Source organism: Gymnodraco acuticeps, unplaced genomic scaffold (assembly GCF_902827175.1).
Source record: "Gymnodraco acuticeps unplaced genomic scaffold, fGymAcu1.1, whole genome shotgun sequence".
NCBI classification, from domain to species: Eukaryota; Metazoa; Chordata; class Actinopteri; order Perciformes; family Bathydraconidae; genus Gymnodraco; species Gymnodraco acuticeps.
In genome coordinates, this window is record NW_022992130.1 from 1,050,717 (window position 1) to 1,053,534 (window position 2,818).

The following is a 2,818-nucleotide window of genomic DNA, read 5'->3' on the forward strand; positions in this document are numbered from 1 at the left end:
GCGCAAGAGTCAATTAGCTGAACAGGGAGAGAAACAGAGCCAATAAAACTGATGAATAATGAATGAGTGTGCTCATGGGCATGCAAGATAAACAAAATGAGGAAAATAGTTCACCTTAATTCAGACTGTCTAGTATCACTCTGTATCAGCTTGAATCTACTGTGTGTGTTCACAATGAATGATGATCATAGAGTTAAAAAATGTATTGAGGCATTGCACCATTCCACGAAACAGAAACAAATGTATACAAATGTCCCCAAATTAAGCTGCCAGATATATATCTTTGGAAGCGCCCTAAAAATTTAAAGTTACGTGTGTTTGAACAAAGTTTATATTCTGTTTGTAAAGGTTGGGAAGGTTTAAAATGATTATCAAAAGCTCCAAAAATATTATTCACAAAGAATCTCTTCAACTCAAAAGCCAGAAATCTAGGTGTAGTCATGGACTCTGACCTGAGTTTCAACAGTCACATTAAAACAGTTACTAAATCAGCCTACTATCACCTAAAGAATATATCTAGGATTAAAAGACTAATGTCACAGCATGATTTGGAAAAACGTGTCCATGCTTTTATCCTCAGTAGACTCGACTACTGTAATGGTGTCTTTACAGGTCTCACTAAAAAATCTATTAGGAAGCTGCAGCTAATTCAGAACGCTGCTGCTCGAGTCCTCACTAACACTAAGAAAGTGGATCACATCACTCCTGTTCTGAAGTCTTTACACTGGCTTCCTGTGTGTCAAAGAATAGATTTCAAAATACTGCTGCTGGTTTATAAAGCACTGAATGGTTTGGGCCCAAAATACATTTCTGACCTCCTGCTAAATTATGAACCATCCAGATCTCTCAGGTCTTCAGGGACTGGTCAGCTTTCTGTCCCCAGAGTCAGAACTAAACATGGAGAAGCAGCGTTCAGTTATTATGCTCCAAATATCTGGAACAAACTCCCAGAAACCTGCAGGTCCGCTGCAACTCTGACTACTTTTAAATCCAGGCTGAAGACTTTTGTCGCTGCTTTTAATTGAACTATTCATATCTTAGACTGCACTGTAACTTTTATCCATGTACTTTTTCTTTTAATGTTTAATTGAACTATTCATATCTTAGACTGCACTGTAACTTTTATCCATGTATTTTTTCTTTTAATGTTTATTTTATTAGCTTTTCTTTTTAATGACTGATTTTAAATGCCATTTTCTTAATGTCTTTCATTTTTTGTAAAGCACTTTGAATTGCCTTGTGTTGAAAAGTGCTATATAAATAAACTTGCCTTGCCTTGCCTTGAATATTTATTCGACACTGAAACTTTGCAAGTTCTCTCTTCTGCCCTCCAGCTTCATTCGGCTCTGCTTCTACCAGGACGAACTGCACATAATTCATCCTGTGTAGGCTGAGGTGATGTATTCTTTTCACGTACAGAGGAAACGCAATATCCTGTTCCCGCACCGCCTCTAATACCACACTGAGGCAGACTGGCCCCGGGCCTCCCAGGGGCCTGAGTGCTCCTGAAACTCAAGCCACAGGCTCTCAGACTGTGATATATGAGGTGTCTGTGCTTCAGACTGCCTGTTACAGTGTCCGTAAAAGCAGGGATTAATGGGGTCCCTCTTTTGAGAGCGCTGGGGGGGGGGGGGGGGCTGGTTCTCATTTGAATGTGGCATATATTTTCCCTGAGGATCAAGCACTTTTATCAACCAGCATTTTCGCTAGTCATTGTTTTGAAATGCAATATAGGCTTCCATGGGAATACATTTTTCCTGGTTACAACGCAGAACAATTGGCTCTGGCATCAAAATGTAATGATTTATGGCAGCGACTTTCCATGAGGAGAATAGTGAAGAAAACAATCAGATATTTATGAATTAACTCCCAATCACTCAACAAAAGTTACTTTAAATCTATGTTGGAATCTCATGTATCTTGGGTCTCCTTTGATGGTGATTCATGTATGTAACAATTTATGTGCAGGAAGTACTTCACAAGCCCTCCATGTTGCTGGTCCTAATTTGGACCTTTCCGTCTTTATGGACAAGATTTGTTGTTGTGTTGCAACTTGCAGGCCACTTACCTGGAGACTTTAATCCTTAAATTATCTTACACATCACCTTACATTTGTTAAAATGTAACTGAGATTTTAAATGAACAACTGCAACACTTTTTTCTTCACACTACTGTACATTTATATTTAATTTAATATGCCCTTCCTTGCACGCATATTAAATTATATCGTACTATAACAATCTTTTTAGCTGTTTTTTGCCCTTCTAGTGTTAATTTGAAAGTCTACAGATTTGTGTCTTTCACGATCAACTTGTATATATTTTACTTTTTAGTTTTGTTCGGCTTTTTAATTTTGAGATGTTTCTATTCTATGTTTGTTTATTGTATACTCTTATTTCCCCCTTATACAATGCCTTGTTTTAACATGCTGCTATGACGTAAAAAATGTCCAAGGCAATTTAGGATCAATAAAGTAAATCTTACCTTATCTTAGATTAAAACACTTAACAGATAGTAGAGCAAACAAAAAAACCCTAACCCTAACATAACAATAAATGTAATTACTACAATCAAAATCATGAGTGAACCAACACCTGTCCGGCAGATATCTACAGAAGAGAAGCAACACACACACACACACACACACACACACACACACACACACACACACACACACACACACACACACACACACACACACACACACACACACACACACACACACACACACACACTGGAAGCAACAGTCAGTGGGAGGTCTACCTGTGTGTAAGCCCTCCCCCTCCTCCCCTCTGCAGCGTCACTGGTTTCCCTGGGA